This window comes from Capsella rubella, unplaced genomic scaffold (assembly GCF_000375325.1).
Source record: "Capsella rubella cultivar Monte Gargano unplaced genomic scaffold, Caprub1_0 scaffold_4, whole genome shotgun sequence".
NCBI lineage: Eukaryota > Viridiplantae > Streptophyta > Magnoliopsida > Brassicales > Brassicaceae > Capsella > Capsella rubella.
In genome coordinates this window covers 4,829,226-4,846,890 of record NW_006238920.1, presented here as the reverse complement: position 1 = coordinate 4,846,890, position 17,665 = coordinate 4,829,226, and the positions used below count along the sequence as shown (strand labels likewise).

Genomic DNA, 17,665 nt, shown 5'->3' with positions numbered 1-17,665 from the left:
TAGACCCTCCCCCAAACTTAAATTACACAGTCCCTATGTAACAGTCCCTAGAGAAGGCGTGTACCTCATGGGCTGAAGAAGTAAGAGCCCATAGGTTGGCCCATCTAGTCATAAGTGTAGCCCGGAATTTTTTCTGCGTCTATGATGCAGTGCATCAGATCGACTGGCTCTTCCACGATGTAATCGGTCGAGTAATCGACATGCTGGTCGATCGCCTTGTCGGATGCATGGTCGGGCAGGAGCTCGATTCCCAGTTTTTGTGCATCCTCTGATTCTGGGTCGGACTGAAGCTTTTGTTGCACTCGATCAGATGCTGTTGCAGAGCTTCTCCTGAACAGACTTCTCCTTGTATCAAATGATGGTATGGGCAAAGGTGAGAGATCAATCCTCGGGGCTCCATGTGTGGAGTAACTCCCGGGCATGAAGGATGGTGCACCTGCTGGAGAAGAAGAGCAACTAACCTTCTTCTGCATGTCCTTGATCTGAGCTCCCATGTCCTTAACTGACTTCTTCAATTCCTTGATTGTCTTATCTTGAAACTTGTACCACCTCTGAAGAAGGTTGATCTTCTTGTGAGCATCTTTAAGACTAGCTTGTCTTCCATGAGTCTCTTCGAAATGAAAACCTTAGGAACTATCCTCATCCATCATATCAATACCCATATCAGCCCCTTGACTCTCCTCATGAACAACTTGTGAACTAGTAGAACCATACAAAAGCTGAGTGGCAGACCAAAATTCAATGTTGAAACTCGTTCTTATCGAGGTAACTTCTGCATTTAAAAGAAAAATCTTAGAAGGTCCAGCGGAGGGATGATTGAACTTGTAAAGAAACCTTCCTCCCACATTCTTATGAGCAATGAAGCGGTTTCTCTTCAAGTAGCCTATGTCAATGAATGCAGGCTTGTTCACTCTTCCCAACAAATCCACATCACACGCCACAAGTATTGGCGTAATAGTACCTCTTATGCAGAGTTCTCCTCTAGAATCTCTAACATGCATTCTTGCTGCCCAATCTTTGTAGTACATCAACTGATCTTGGAACACAAATATGAGATCGCAATCGCCCCTATCACTAACTAGATCGTTCCATTCCTAGTACTACTCAACAGTCCACACAAAGAAATATCTATCATCTAAAGTTCCCCCTCATTCAAGTTTCTAGTCTCTCTTCTAGCAAACAATTTGTTAGCTAGATATTTATGCAAGTACTTGATCAGTGGACTGCGGATTTGATCACTCTTGGTCTTTGTGGAAGTATAGACTTCATTGGTTCTAATTGTTGCCCAAAAAGCTCTCAACTCCTCCTTATCAATTCTCTGGTTAATCCCTGAACCGGTCTTGAACCCATAAAGTGTGTTGATCTCCTAAAATGAAAGTCTGTTCTCACGACCTCTAATTGTGAATGTGATGTAGCCTAACCTATCCTCCAGAAACCTTTCAGCAAAATATTCATAGAAGTGAACCTGTAGAGAACTCAAGAACTGGCAAGTTTCGTCCTCAAACGTTTCTGTATTCATCTTCATGAAGTCATCTAAATCGATCATCTCAAACAGATACTCGACATCTCTAGCAAATCCCAACTTAACCATTGTCTCCTTATGCGGAAAACGAGTTCCTATAAGCTTCATCTCCTTGAAGATTTTGTAAAGTTCCTCAGGACTTAAGTCTTTCTTCCTCTGCATTGGATTTATTTTAACCTCCCAACCCACAATTAACACTTTGATAAGTTCCTAAAATACAAATAAAAAGCAAAACAAAATTAACATTAAAAAGTAAAAAACTATTTACAAGGATACCACTAGGACTTCATCCTATAGGAGGGGAATATTAGCAAAATCATCAACCAAGGCCTTTAGCTGCTCATTCCCTGTTAGAGAGTCAAGGATCCTATTATATTCTTTTTTGATATCAGCCTTGTGCTCCTCTGGATAAAGCAATGGCCTTCGGGATGAAGGTTTTCGACTATCATCTCAGATGGGACAAAAAGGTTCGTCGGAAGCTAACTCACATGTCCGTTCAAACACATAGCATCCTCGATCGGGTTCATCACTTGTTTGACTGGATTAATCTCCTGAGTCTTCAAGCTCGAGTGGTATGTTGACTGTTTTGATCTCTTGAGAAGCCTCATTCTCTGTATTCTTTTTATGAATCCTCTCGAGAAGAACCTCTTTTAGAATAGCCTTGTAGGTTGGAAAATGAGCAAAGGCTTCAACTAGAGCATCTACCTGTTTATGCACAATTAGAGAGTCAAGGATCTTCTTGTATTCTTCTTGATCTTTGCCTTGAATCTTCTTGGAACTGGCAATGGTTCTCTGAAAATTGGAGCCTTGACCCGAGATGTAACCATTTGAGGAGTGTTGGAAGGCACTCGACTAGGCACTTGATTTAGCACTCGATTGGTTGGTCGATTGCTTGGTCGTGTAGCCTGGTCGATCTGCATAAAATCCCCCCAACTTGATCGTCACTGTCCTCAGGGAACTGTAAAGTAATGGCATGGACAGAAGCAAACTCTCTGGGGTTGAAAATAGAGTTTCCTTGTAGCTGACCAGAAGAAGTGGAGGTTACTCTTCCTTCTAGAGATGTTACACGTGTGAATATGGCATCGCATTTCAAATTGAGGTCGTTGTAATTCAATGTCATTTGGCTTTGAATTGCAGCTAGCTTCTTTGATGTCTCCAAGCCGAATGTAGCTTAGCTTTGTACCATTTGTTGAATCATTATCTTCAAGTTAATATCCTGCGGTTGAAAACTCGGTTGAGGTGCGGCCATTTGTTAGAATTGAAAACCTGGTTGAGGTGTGGAGTAAAATTGCTGGAATTGTTGCTTGGGGACAAATCCTTGTTGTTGATTGAAGAGAACAAAAGGCTTGTTCTGAGGTTACTGTTGTTGTTGCGGGTAGACTTGGTCTTGAGGGTTTGCTACGTTTGTGCTTCTGTAGGAGAGGTTGGGATTCACCTTGTAGTTTGTGAAACCCTTTTGAAATCCTCCTTGGTTCAAGTAACTAACTTCCTCGGTACCATCACCTTCCCCTTCTTGCTGGAATGGCTCCTCGTCGGAGACGAAGTGAGCAGATTTTTGCTGTGCCATGAGTATCCTATCAACCTTATCACTCAAAGACTTAAAGTCCTTCTTATACTTCTCGTCATGGTCTGAGCTTCCCCTATTGGTTCTATCATACTCTTCATTGTAATTCCCATGAGATTAGGCAAGGTTCTCAACCAGCTCTCATCCTTCATCCACATATGTGTTTAAGAAGTTTCCATGACTGGCGATGTCGAACAACATGCAAATTTTAAGAATCACTCCGCTGTATAGTGTGATGAGAAGGGACTCCTTAGTGAACCTATGGTGTGGGCATTGGGATTGATATCACTTGAACCGTTCCCATGCTTCATACAACGTCTCGCTGTTATTCTAGGCGAAGCTTGAGATTTCATTCCTAAGACGGGCTGTGCGGGAATTGGAAAAGGATTTGGACAGGAAAGCACGCTTACACTCTTCCCAAGTGGATATAGATCCAGCACGCAAACCCTTTTCCCATTGATGAGCCTTGTCTCCGAGTGAGAAAGGAAAGAGGCGAAGCTTGAATCCATCTTCACTTACTCTATTGATCTAGGTTAAACCACAAAGGCGGTCGAACTCGTCCAAGTGGTCCAACGGGTCTTCCATTGGTAAACCGTGAAACTTATTACTCTACACCATGTATATGAGGCTATTCTTGATTTCAAAGTTATTACTCTGAACAGCTAGTGGTACTATCCTGAACGGAGCATCTCTTGCACCTATGCGTGTTGTACGCCTTTGATTTGCATTTTGTTGAGGTTCTATCTCAACATCTATTGTATCCTTTCTTAATTGATCTCTTTGATGTCTCAAAGCTTTAGGAAGTCTGACGATGTTATCGAGATGCCTGAGAAAATTTTGACTGCCTTTAGACCTTATGTGCATACACGGTATCGATCAGGAGCTCGATCAGTGCAATCGATTTGTTGGTCAAGTGTTTTTTGTTGAGTGCTCGATCGAGTGGTAACTTAAAAGAAAGACATACAAGCAGACAAGCAAACCAAATCAGTATTCAAAGTGAAAAATGTTATAGAACTTAATCTCTAAATTGAATTCCAAACGAGAACAACTTAAACGTCCAAATGGCAGCGGCGCCAAATTGGTATCAATCACCTATTATAATTGTAGTATATTAGGCTTTATTGATCCATAATGACGCGAGCAAATAGTTAAGATGCAATCAATATTTAACAAGTTAAGCCAAGCTGGAAAGGTTTTGCACTATCAACTACTGAATTTAAATAAAGCAGAAACTAAGCAAGACACAACATTAAACTAAAACAGAAGGGAAACTACAGAAATAAGAACATGCAGTGAACTACAAATGCAAGAACAATAATGAAGCAAGGTAAATCAATCAATTAAAGGGAGGTTCTAGAGATGAGATGGTGATTTTAGATCTTTAAGTTCACTAGGTTGCTAAATCAAACAGTGTTGTTTCCTAGACAACAAGCTCATAAGCTAACCAATTCAATCTCTTGACAACAAGCTCATAAGCTCACAAACAGTCGGTTTAACGGTGCTCGATCGGTTTGCTCAGTCGTGCACTCGATCGGTCTGGTCGGATGACTTGATCCGATGGTTGGTCGAGCTATTTTTCTGGTTCACTCGAACACTCGATCGATTCCATGGCTCTGATCCCCTGCTCGATCGGATGCAATATCTACATTTGGTCGATTTGTCCTGATTTGCTTCTTTTCCCTTGGGTAAATACCTGTTTATGCACAAAAACTAAAATGCATGCAATGCAAGGTCTAGATTCTACAAGGGAAGCAAAACAAGGCAAATATGCATAAATGATCAAGTAATGAGACCTAGAATGACAAAAACAATGCATAAAACCAGTGCTAATATGAGTAAAATCCATACACATCAACAATGTTTTTTAAAAGTTGTTGTAAAAATTACCTGAGTAGGAGTAGGACATGAAAAAGCAGTAGCCCCCTCAATGGACGAAGTAGAGATAGGTTCACACTGTAAAAGAAAAATTAGGCTACTTATTTCAAAATTTTACAAGATTGTAACAGACAGAAAAAGTTCACTACAGTCACTAAAGTTTGTAACGATTTATAGCCAAATAAAGTAAAAGGTTTCTAAAGTAGAAAATTACCTCAGTATTAGAAGGACAAGAAACAACAGTACCAACCGCATTTATCTAATTAGTTATAGATTCATATTGTTAGAGAAAAATTCAGTTACTTTACATAATATGTTACAAGAGTATAAACGAAAGAGTTCAATAAAATATACATGCTCAACTATGACACGGTTATGCTCTACAGTAATACATAGATGAATACCTCCAATACTCTGTGTTTGTGCAAATTTGAGCAGTCATAGAAGGCAACTGGTAACTAAGTTTTAGGGAGTGTTTCTGAATATCAATTGCAAAATCTTCATAAAGAATATTGACCAAATCACTAAAATTAGTTCCCTCATCAATGCTAATCAGAGAAACTCCCCTCTCATCATTAATTTCAAATTCCCATTCCACAATCTACAAATTGAATACAGTTCAAGCATCCCTAATAAGTCATGCGAAAACAAAGCAATATCACAACAAAAACATGGTCAGTAAATGAATTATAAATATTTGGGAAAATTGGAATTAAAGGATAAATTTTTACAAATTTGTCCATCTATGCAATCTATAGATAAGATTGGTGACATATGCTTCCATGTAATTTAAATCCTATTATATCCCTAACTTTTTAATTTTTTATAAAAGTTTAAAATATTTCCTAAATTATTTTTAATTTTTATTTTTAATGTTTTCTGGGATAATCATATAAGGCAAAAGTAATATTCTTTTAAATCTTTTACTTGTAGCCGTCGTTTATCTATCTTCTTCTTCACAAATTTTTTTTTGCTTTCATAAACGATTCATGCTCTCTAATAACTCAGAAAAAAAATCTCTATAATCATAAGGAAGAGCAAGTGTTTCTTGGTAGCATCTGGTTTTTAAAATTTTGGAGCTTTGATTCAAGGTAAAATTTTAGGGTTTGAAGTAAATAATTTTGGCAGAAGTAAAAGAAAATAGAATGAATTGGATTTATTTATTTGTAGTATTCATGTTGCTTTCTATGTTGCTACGTACGTTCACACCACGTAAATACTATGGGTATGAAGATTAAAAAATTGCAGCAACGTGTGTTATACTCTAATCATATATTATGCATACGAGAACATGGCGTTTTTATGTATTTGGTTATGATCATATCATGTTTTTTATATATTATTGTCTAGGGATTTATTCTAACGTGTAGTATGTATGTACTGGTTAAGGAGAAGTTTGATTGAAAATAATTTGTTTTACTATTGATTATACGTAAATAGCTTTTTTACATTGTGAGTTGTAACTGTTTGTATTGTTTTTGTGCAGACATGGAAAACAAGTGTCCAAAACGTCTATTTAGAGATGGAAATGAGCCACAAGTGAAAAAGATAAATAACAGCTGTAGAATGTCTTTTTTGGGCAAGATAAAAGAAGCATTGCCATTAGAATATGATGAAGTGAAGAGAGATCCAGTGTTTGCCCATGTCTTTGCAATACACGAAAATAAAATAAGTTAATCAGCTCGTTTGGTACACAGCATCATGTGTAGACAATTGGTAACAAAGAAAAAGCATGAGTTATGGTTTGTGTTTGGACGGAAACCATTAAGAATTTCACTCCAAGAGTTTTATGCAGTCGCTGGGAGGTGTGATTATGAGAATTGGAAAGGTTATAAAGGGTTGTGGAGTAAATTTTTGAAAAAACCACATGCGCAGATTTGCATAAAGAAGTTGATGGATAACATAGAAGATGTTAAGAAGTGGAGTATAGAGGATAGAATCCGTTTCGTCTATATATGTGTGATAGCTGAATTGGTCATGGCTAGGGTGAGACGAAAAAAATCAATCATTTGTACATCAAAATGGTAATGGATCTTCGCAATGTTCGTAACTATCCTTGGGGGCTTAAAGCTTATAATTATCTACTAAGCTGCATTATGAAAAAAGATGTGATTTAAAGAAAACCAAAGTTATGTTCTGGATGGATTCTCATATGCACTTCAGATATGGGTGATGGAAGCACTTCCAGACATTGGATCATTGTTTGGAGAAAAGCTTAACACTGAATTGACTGAAGGTCCTCGATGTTCTAACTGGAAAGGAGCTGCAAAGATATCCTATGAGGACATCATTTTTGTGGAGAGCACATATAAGTCACGTGTGAGTTTATGATTCCCTAGTTAGATTTTAATAGTTTTCACTAGATTTGTGCTACATAGAGACTAAGTTATCGAATATAAGTTCCATTTTAAAAATATTTTAGATCAGTTTTTTCTTGTGAACTGAGAATTCTTTGGTAAATTGTCTTGTATTTTTGTAGGTAATTGTTTCTCCATTCATTTCTTGTTCTGGAAATGAGCATGCAGAATTTGTAAGGCCGGATGAAGTCGAAGATGTTGAAGTGGATTATATGATTGATATGATCAGATCTGGGGAAGATTTTAGAAACCATGTTTGGGGAAGTGTTGAAGATGATGATATAGAAGACGACAAAATTGAAAATTTACAAGAGAACGATGTTGAATGTGAGGATGAGGTAACTGACGATGTAAATGGGCTCCCTCATATGATTGATGAAGCAAACAATGTCTCTGGTTTGATGAAGAGGAAGAGGAAACAGCCTGATCACGGTGCAGAGACACGCAAAAAACAATTGCTTTGTCACCGAGCAGCAGCAGCGACATATTCAATTGAAAATGCTGAATTGAAGTCCTTTCTTAAAGGATTGTTTGATGCTTCTATCTCAAGTATTGAAGCGCGAATGAGAAAACTGGAGGATGATATTTCTTTAGTGAAAGATTTTATCTCTACATCTGAACCTACAAGTAGCGCAAGGAGATCCACACCTTTGCAACCGTCCAATATAACAGATCATCCATGTAAAATTGAGGTACGTAAGAGATAAATATCTATTATTTCGATCGACTTTGTTTATTGCAACATATTTTTTGTTCTTATAATTTTGTTATTCATTCATATTTGATGGCAGGAGGAGATGTCTTTAGATGATGAATTTTTAAACTTTGGTTTGGGTACACAAGAGTTCTTACAGAAATCCATGGGACATTTATCTCAACAATCACAAGTACCCGGGTTCGATGCTACACAGAATTTTCTTCGCAAAGAGGTCCTCTTGCAGTCGAACAAAAATAAAAATGAAGATAAACTTATTAATAACGCGGGTAAAACGGATGAAGATGCTGTCTTGGTGTTCATTCCTGAGGCTAAATGGCAAGCTTTTATGGAATGGAATATGTTGCACAAGTAAGCGTTCAATTATTTATCTCTATTCTTATATAAGGAAAATTTTATGCTGGGCGAAATATAAATTGCTTCTGGTTTTACTTGTCCAGAGACTTAAATTTTGGTCCAAGTGTTATTAATCAAGCATTGCTCGGTCGACTCTCGACACCAAAAAAATGGCTTTACAACGAGGTGAGTTTTAATGTTGCTTTAGTTAATATTACAAACATCTACTAATCACTAAGATTTAAGAAGGTAATATATACTTTTCAGGATATGGATGCCACAATGTATTTATTTCGAGAGAAAGCTTCTTTAGGCCAATTGCAGTTAGCTCGTGTTGGGTTTATGAGTTGTATTTTTGGCATGCAACTCCAAAACGAATACCAGAAGTTTTTAAACAATAAACGCAACTACAAGTGGAGTAGTTTTATCGAAGCTTACGCCAATGGTGAGTTACCTTCTCATGGTAAGACAAGAAAAAAATGGAGATCAGATTTCGACCGTATTTATGCGCCGCTCTTCGTTAATGGTAATCATTGGATTTCGCTGTGCATTAACTTCATTCAAAGAACAGTTGAAATTTTTGATTGTGCTGGTCATTACCACAGATGAAATGTGGATCCATTTGCACAAGCCATCCCTCGAATTGTCAAGGAAATTCATACAAAATCAGATGGGAAAAGTCCACTATTGTCTCCATATACTCTTGTCCATGTGTCGGTGCCGCCTGGACTCAACAAATCAAAGAGTGATTGTGGAGTGTATGCGCTCAAATACATAGAGTGTCATTTTTTAGGTCTGCCCATAGATATGGTGCACGATGATAACATTCGACATGCGCATTACAAGATTGCAGTTGATCTATGGGAAGCAGCAACTGATCCTGTATTCATTGACCGAATGGCAAAATATGAGCCTCCACAATTAGATTCGGATATGGTAGCGATTGATTAGTGTTCCTTTAACGTGTCAACTAATTTTTATTTACACCAAATTATGATTTGTTTTGGTCGTTTTATTGTTCTCTGCATAAGACATATATAAATGTTTCAGTCACAAGTTCTTTGTTTTCAAAATGTTTAAAGACAAGTTTTTGCTTCTGATTTCTTTGGCTGCAGAATTCGGATTTTAACTCTTAAATTTGTTCTGGAAACTAGAAATTGGGATCTTTACAAAGATATAAAGATCACGTTCTGGTTCTTTATGGTTTGACGAGAAACTGTTCTGAAAGTTGGCTTCTTGTAGCGTTGTACCATTCCTGATATGTTCGGTGAAATTGACCATATCTTCTAAACCGTAAATCCAAATCATGATCGGTTTTTTCCTGTAGATTCTTGACACTGTTAGTTACATTTAAACCAAATTTCGTAATTTTCTAGGTTGTTTTGGTCGTTTTATTGTTCTCTGCATCAAGACAAATAAAAATGTTTCAGTCACAAGTACAAGTTGTTGCTTAAATGAAAATAATGATCTCAGCTGAATTGGTTTAATAAATCTGGATTGTAAAAATCAAAATGAGAACATATTGAAGTTTCAAGAATCGCGAATGAGGTAAGAAACAGAAAAGAAATAAAGTGCTAAAGTATTTCAAAACGTAAGATGCGTACTAAGCAAAACAAAAACAAAATGGTCTTCTTGTCCCTAGTGATAATAGTAGCAGCACCTTCTTGTTCCGAGCGACTGATTATACGAGCAGCACCAACCTGGAAAAGAGAAAATTTTCATATACATTACATTTAAACGAAATATATATACGTAGCATGTTTAAATTGTATTGTTGTACTAACCGTTGTTATATTGCTATATCACATGTCTATTTTTTGTGTCCTTCTTGACCACAACGACTGCACCTATGCTTCTTCGACCCTTGTGACGATTGTATCTTGTCTTCAGCTGTTTCATGTCTTCGTTTTCGTCGTCTACCAGGGCCTCTTCGTGTTTCAGGTCGTCTCAAAGAAAGCAAAACAACCTACAAAATAATTTCTACACAGGCCAATAAAGCCCACAACTATGGAATTGGCAAATTTATGTTCAGCCAAGCCCACCATTAAATCAACTAAGCCCACCAAAAAACTCTTAGCTAACAAAACAACCTTTTCATAGATAATCATATATATTTAAATAAATTAATTAAATTAACAGAAACATGGTACCATTATTACTAACAAAAGTTCATAATCCTATTTTTGGCTATAGTAAAATTTAAATATGTATAAATAACAATATTCCCTTCGCGACAACATATGACTTATATTCAATTGAGTATAATATATCTACGAGCAATAAACATACGCAAATTGTATTTTTCACTAATGTAATGTATATCATATGCGAATACACGATTTTCGCCCATAAGTATGAACATTGATACATTTTCAAATATTAACTGTTATTTTATAAATAATGAAAGTAATAAGAAATGCAACATTAAACTTAAATTTAAAAACGGATAACATTCTGAACCTAGTATCTATTTATACTCAGACAAACTCTCTAAATGAATTCATATACTAACTTTGCTAGCTTCATGGAGCTTTTAACTAGTAAACAAGAAACCACTAGCCTTTAGCCCAATAATTATGAGTCAACATCACCAAGTATTAGACTTGGTGAATCTGAAGTACCTGTCTTCGGCACCCAGTGGTCTCAAGCACCTAATCAAAGTGAAAATCTGTATGCTAACCGCACATTAAGAAAAAAGAACTCTTGAACAGGGAAAGAAGATTTGGTATAAATCTCGGCGTGGTAAAACACAAGCAAAGATGCCATTGTAAGAAATGAGCAAAGAGGAGAAGCCTTCTAGAAGCGGATTGTAGCATACTGTGCTGTTAGTCCCAATGTTTCTTGTTTGAAAATGAGACAGCCAAGCCACATTAAACAAAATGGGCAAAGATAAATCAGATTGTTTGTAAGTTTGATGGATCACATTAAGCTGCAACAACTCAGATGGCTTGTGGTATGAATGATGTTGATCTCATTAAGCTAGCCCACGGAGTTTATGGGAGTGATTACAAGCAGAAGTTCAACATAAAGCATGCATGGAGATAGTTTAGAAAGTATCATAAAGTGGTGTGCAGTACATTCTACTAAAGAATCTAACAAGAATAAAAGAAGAAAGGTTGAATCCGGTTCCAAACATTATTATGAATCTTCCCCAGGCCATGGAGAGTTTGGACCTTCTCAAAGTCGTCCACAAAGTGTAAGGCTGCCAAGGGCAAAAGCAAAAGGACTGCCACAAGTTCATCAAAAGTGGAAGTAGGAAGCAGGAATTAGAAAGGATTCAGACTTTGTGTGACAAAAAGCAATGAGATATTGCTTTGAATCAATATGAACATGCTTTGAACGATAAACTTACCAATAAGAAATTGCTTGAATCACTTCTAGCTCCTTTAACTGAAAATGACAATTTCTTTAATTAAAGAACATATGCTACCGGAAGTGTACAACATCAATTTGTATGCTTTCATATGGTTGTGTGGTCGGATTGGTGAAACCACTTCCATGAACTGCATTGATCATTTTGTGGACGGAATAATTGGTTGCTTTGGAGATGAGTAATTAAGAAAACCCATGGAAGAAGATCTTCAAAAGCTACTCAACATAGGAGAGATTCGAGGATTTTTTTGAATTATGGCAAGCATCGATTCAATGCATTGGGAATGGAAGAAATGCCCAACTGCTTGGAAAACCAATGATATTGTTAGAGGTTGTAGCTTCCCAAGATCTTTGCAAATGACACGCGTTTTATGGACCTCTAGGTACTTTAAACAATATCAAAATATTTGATCGCTCTCCTGTTTTTTATAACATCTTAAAAAGGCGAACACAAAAAGTAAAGTATTTAGTCAATGAGAACGAGTATCAATTGGGTTACTATCTCACTGATGGAACTAATCCTAAATTTGCATCATTTATCTAATCTATTTCACTTCCACAAGGTGGGAAAGCATATTTATTTGCAACCCATCAAAAAGCTTGCCATAAAGATGTCAAGGGTGATTTTGGAAATTTGCAAGCTTGATTTGCTATTGCTAAAAATCTGGCTCAATTTTGGGATAACAAAAAAATAGGAAATATTACGCGAGCATATATAATATTTAACAATATATTAGTGGATTTAACAAGATAGGTATACAATTTGATGTCAGTGGATTTAAGCAAGCGGAATCTGCCGGAAATACATGGGTGGATTTAACCTATTTTACATAAACGCCTTCGAATCTCGTTGATATGATGGCCACTAGAATGTGAATTCGTGATCGAGATATGATTCAACAGTTGAAGAAGGATTTGGTCGAGCATAAATGGACAAAAATTTTCATTAATAAAGTTTAAAACTATTATGCTTTATGTTTTATATTATATCTCATGTATGTTTTAAATTTTTTAATTTGCAATAATCATTAAGTTTTTTAAAACTAAAATTGTTAATTTTATTTCAAGTTTTAAATTAAAATTATTTATTAAGAACCACAAGTTAAAACTTACCATTAAAGACACATAAAAACTAAAAACAAAAATACAATATCTAAACATATGTAAATAAAAATAAAAATAAAGCAAATTAAGAAAACAAATTCTGTTGGATTTTTATTAAGGAAATATATTTCCGTTTGAGTTTCAAATTAGTTGTTAGGTTAAGGTTTTGTAATTAAACAAAATTATATTTTGGTTTGGGTTGACAAAATAGTGGCTAGGGTCTAGATATTGTAGTTAAACCAAATTATATTTTCGGTTTGGGTTGACAAATTAGTTGTTAGGGTTTATAATTTGTAATTAAACGAACTTATATTTTGGTTTGGGTTGAGAAAATAGTGGTTAGGGTTTATATAATTGTGTTTATATCGAAATATTGGTGAAACTGGACTCGGAAAGCTCATGGTCACCTTGGACCGCGGTGGTCAAGCACTTTGATCATAGTGTTGACTGAGTTTTGGATGACTTTTCTGGATGATATTCATGATATATAGTACTTTAATATTTTCTTCTTGGGTTCTTCAGTTTGGTTAATTAGCTACGCGAAAGTCAAAATTGTTTTTTCCTAACTGGTCAAAGTCAAAGTAGTTGATTTTTACTAAACCAATTATATTCCGGTTCAGTATTGGCTGGTCAAACTAATATTGCGATTTATTTTTAATTGAGCTTGGTTGATGTTGAAAATCAAATTGTTTTGCTAAAATAGGATTTTATTTTTGGGTTACCGAAAAATAAATTTATATTGATTTCAAACTGGTTTAATTTGTTGGAAATAATATTATGATTTGGACTCGATTAATTCGGTTTGATCCAATTGAACCACTCTAAGTGTTGAATCTACTCCTCGACGAAAGTTTGGTGACTAGCAACTAATGGGTACCAACTATGCAGGAATTTAAATATGTTTTTGACCAAGAATTTTCCAAACTTAAGATTTCTCATCTGACCATTGAAATAGAGTTCGAAGTTCATACCCTTGGGATATAAGCTGAGAAATTGAGCCAAGATGGTGAGAAACGGTCCATCTGTTTTCTTTTTGTGGCATCTGCAAATCAAAGAACACAACCAAAACATAGTAAAAGCGGAATGCAAATAAAGGATGTACGGCATCTCAATTCACAAAATACATAGGCTATATGAAGCTTTTGATACCATTGACATCAGAAAAAGTGTGTTCTTACTTTTCACTTTCCAACCTAAGCCTTAACTAGAAGGTTTCAAAAACATAAGATATAGAAAAGTTTGAACTATGTCCTGCTATGTCACCAAAGAGGGTTCCACTTCTTCTAAAAGCTGGTTTCTACTCATCGTCGCGGTAATTGAAGGTAATCTTCTTACTCTTAGGCTACATCGTTTTGACAACTCTGTTCTTTCTCATCTCCACCTTAGTAGCCTTTCTCACTTGTGTAGATTCAATAAAAAGCTTCCTTCCATTCATGGTAGATGGAACAGTGTTTTCCACTTTCTTAGGATCCTCAACCATATTGATATACGCAAATCTACTCAATTGACCTGTTTTTTTTTTGTCTTTGGCAAGGTAAATGTCTTTCACATCTGTAGTAGAGCTGAAATGCTCAATCAAGCGTATCTTGCTTTCATGCTCCAGAAGAGTTGTGTCAAATTCACTGACATACGACATGTATAACTCGATGTAAGCATATTGGAGATACATAGGGTAACCACAACAAGTGTTACCTCTCAATTTCAAAGCATATTTTGCTTCTTGAGCAGAAGCAAAGCGAATGATAGCCGTTTTGCCATCCTTATCCTCTTCTTTTGTATGAATTTAAAATTTAATGGCAGGAGCAACATCTTTGAAGAAATCTTCAATAGCAGATTTATCAATTATGGGATTGAGACCAGAGACAAACAGTGAATCTGGCTGGTAGTAATCATCCGTTTATGAATTATCTGAGCTAGAAGGACTCCATGATGTAAGTTCTTTGGATGAATCATCTTTTGTTGGTAGCAAAGCAATGGATGATATGAGAAAAGCCACATCTTCATTGAGACCACATTGTTTGAGAGAAGCCACATCTTCATTGAGAGAAACCATATCTTTTTGTAAATCCTCGTTTGTTAGCAGCAAAGCAATCAATGATCTGAGAGAAGCCACATCTCCTTGGAGAGAATAACCCACATTTGTTCTCAAAAGATTCAAGCCTTGGGGAAAACCTTGCATTCATCCTCACTTCTACTCTTTCTCCAATCACCTTCACAATATTTGAAGATATTTCTCTAGTTCTTGGTCACCATATCCATGACTGTTCAGACTTAACCGTTGCTTTAGCATTTCCATTTTTATTCTACTCATTCCTCTTAACATCCCAAAAACCTTTAATAGACTTATTCTCATGTATGTCTCGGATAAAGTGATCAAATGATGGGTCTTCTGCTTGATTTGGTCATGTATAAAAATAACTCTCTTACATTATCCTTCATAACTATTTTATTCACACACAACTATTACATAAAAGATTATGAAACCCATTGGAAGTTTTAACTCAATCATCAATAATTATAACTCAGACATCACTATAACATAACTCAACCACTCATAACCCGAAAACTTAGTCATCACTAAAATATAACCCCCATCACAAACCATAACTAAGCCATCAGTAAACCATATATGACCGGCGCCATGGATAAGTCTTCATGACTTCATCATCAAAAACTCTTTTTGCACTTTGAAATGGTATTCTATTGATTATCTAATCGCGGATAAATCTTCCATCTTAAATTTTTATGAGAATAGACTCCTCTTGTACTAAAAGTCTTCGAGTGTAATCCCTTCCTTTTTCTTCAGAAATAACCTTAGCCATCTGATAAATATAATAGATAATCATAAATCAGTTGTAAAGCATAACATAACTAAGCGGCAATATAAAGTAAACAAACTTTGCCACAAATACATTGACAATAACAACTAAGTTATCTGTAAGGTATCAAGGGGATGTTCGTTTGGTAATACATGAATACTAATGTTCAAAAATCAAAGAACAATTAGAAGAAGTTACATACACAAAAACAACCCTACTTACTTTTAGTGGCATTACCTGCAATCATAAACAAAACAAACATAACTTTGCAAGAGAAACACATAAATAGAAAAAATTTAGTTGTGAATTAAATCAAATAAGACCAAGAGCGAATAGAAAACCCAAGAAGCACAAGCAAGACAATGTACGATGATGTGTGTAAGGACGTTGGTACGACGACGTGTATGAGAACAACTCTGTTGTGAAAGATGAATTCATTTCATATATATCCCTTCTTTATTCTATTTTGTGATTAATCGTCAATAGTGGCTTATCCACCAAGTGTTGTCCACATGGATCTCGTACTTTTGAATGTGTTTTCATTTTTATATATCTTATATATGAAAAATATAAAGGATTTGTATCACTATTTTTTGCTCTTGATTAATCAGGACTCGAAAGTGAAAGCTTTCTAATTAACAGTCTTATATTTAATGGAAACTTTTTTGAAGAGAGTTTTAAGAAGAAACAACTATATCATTGTTTCACTCGTTATCCAACATATGTATTTTACGTGTTGTATATTTTCTATATATCTTCCACATGATGAAGTCATGAAGACTTATCCATGGCGCCGGTCATATATGGTTTACTGATGGGTTTAAACAATCAAGATTATTCTTCCAAATGCAGAAGTTACCTCGATAAGAACGGGTTTAAACATTTGACTTCTGGCCTGCCACTCAGCTTTTGTATTGTTTTACTAGTTCACAAGCTGTTCATGAGGAGAGTCAAGGGGCTGATGTGGGTATAGATATGATGGATGAGGATAGTTCAGAAGGTTTTCACTTCGAAGAGACTCAGGGAAGACAAGCTAGTCTTAAAGATTCCCATAAAAAGATCAACCTTCTTCATAGGTGGAACAAATTTCAAGATAAGACAATCAAGGCATTGATTTTTGATTTGGAAGAATAATCTTGATTGTTTGAAAATAAGTTTTTGAAAAACAAAAACCAAAATCTCTTCCAAAATCCACTAAACATTCAAGGCCCTAGTCTAAACTGAAGCTTGCTTTGATTTGATCTCATTCCTTTTTTATTAGAACCTTAACTTGAATTGATAATTATGTGGTTGTGATTTGTTTCAAACTCATGCATACCTTGTATACATATTTGGATTTTTTTCTCTCTTTTTACCATTCTTTTGTTGATCCAAATAGCTGATAATAAGCTTGATCACTCAAAGACTTGAAGTCCTTCTTATAATTCTCGTCATGGTCTGAGCTCCCCCTATTTGCTCTATCATACTCCTCATTGTAATTCCCATTAGATTGGGCAAGGTTCTCAACCAGCTCTCATCCCTCATCCAGATATGTGTTTAGGAAGCACTCTCCTGTATAGTGTGCTGAGAAGTCCTTAGTGAACCCATGGTGTGGGCATTGAGATTTGATATCCCTTGAACTGTTCCCATGCTTCACACAACGTCTCTCTGTTCTTCTGGACAAAGCTTGAGATTTCATTTCTAAGACGGGTTGTGAGGGAGTTGGAAAAGAGCTTGACAGAAAAGCACGCTTACACCTTCCCAAGTGGATATGGAACCAGCAGGCAAGCCTTTTTCCCATTGGTGAGCCTTGTCTCCAAGTGAGAAAGCAAAGAGGCAAAGCTTGAATCCGTCTTCCCTTACTCCATTGATCTTGGTTAATCCACCATGGATATGAGGCTATTCTTGATTTCAAAATTATTATTCTAACGGCTGGTGGTACTATCCCGGACCTCTGGACATGGCTATTAGGACCATCTCCAGCACCTACATGTTCTTTTGGTATCAATTACCTAGTATAAT

At 36.0% G+C, this 17,665-nt stretch overlaps 2 non-coding genes and 2 pseudogenes across 2 annotated transcripts; all 4 read left to right on the top strand.

The window, feature by feature from the left end:
* Positions 1-3,342: 3,342 nt before the first annotated feature.
* On the top strand, positions 3,343-3,449 carry LOC111831271. Its single transcript, XR_002834524.1, has one exon. It is a non-coding gene; the product is annotated as a small nucleolar RNA R71 (small nucleolar RNA).
* Positions 3,450-6,750: 3,301 nt separating this feature from the next.
* Positions 6,751-8,388, top strand: LOC17888336 (annotated as a pseudogene).
* A 251-nt stretch (positions 8,389-8,639) lies between these two features.
* On the top strand, positions 8,640-9,320 carry LOC17890293 (annotated as a pseudogene).
* A 7,924-nt stretch (positions 9,321-17,244) lies between these two features.
* LOC111831265 lies at positions 17,245-17,352 on the top strand. The gene has a single exon (XR_002834516.1). It is a non-coding gene; the product is annotated as a small nucleolar RNA R71 (small nucleolar RNA).
* Positions 17,353-17,665: the final 313 nt, after the last annotated feature.